The following is a 774-nucleotide window of genomic DNA, read 5'->3' as shown; positions in this document are numbered from 1 at the left end:
TCTAATACCTGAGGCCCAAGTCTGGACAGCGATTAAATCGATTTCACAGGCCTCTGTGAGTGGACTTCCAACAGTACTCAAAGAAGTCAATGTGTTTTCCCCCCAATTAACCGGATAAGACATGGTATTACATTCCTCTCTAACAGGTTGTAAATGTACACAAACCATCTGTCTCAGAGTCAGAGACACTACCACTAAATTATACCAGATCTGAACATAATCTCCGACAACACAGACCAACGGTTTGAGAGTGCACAAATTTGTTAATAATTAACCAAGGATTTCAGCAACCAGGGATTGTTATAAAATGCTTAAACGATGAAAGTAGCATTTCAAAAATTATCCAAGAATGCTTTGATAGCAATTCCGAGTTGTTCAAGCTCTATGGGTACTGTACAGGAATAAAACTAGGATTTGCGCTGGCATAAATTTACTGTCACTGGATTTCAACTGAGAACTCCCTTCCCCTTAACCCTGTGTATGTTGCTGCACCAGATGATCTGCTTAGGTTGAAATAGATTAGAAGTTTTTGAAGTGTAACATCTTCTTTGCCAGTAACATTACATGCTGACAATACGTTCTTAACAATTTTATTCTACATTGCGCCACTAAATGTGTCACTGACAAGAGAGGCACAAAGAAATTATGCAGCAAATTTCTCTGTGTCTCACTGAATGATATATCGTTCATTGCTAACAACTGACTTCAGGGGTCTTACAATATGACCTTTGTTACTGAAGTGTTTATTCTGATTGTAACAATTCAGTCAGGTCT

This window comes from Chiloscyllium plagiosum, unplaced genomic scaffold (assembly GCF_037043375.1).
Source record: "Chiloscyllium plagiosum isolate Xiang-an unplaced genomic scaffold, Cpla_swu_hap1 HiC_scaffold_42, whole genome shotgun sequence".
NCBI classification, from domain to species: Eukaryota; Metazoa; Chordata; class Chondrichthyes; order Orectolobiformes; family Hemiscylliidae; genus Chiloscyllium; species Chiloscyllium plagiosum.
The sequence above is the reverse complement of the archived record's forward strand: the minus strand, read 5'-3'. Positions refer to the sequence as shown.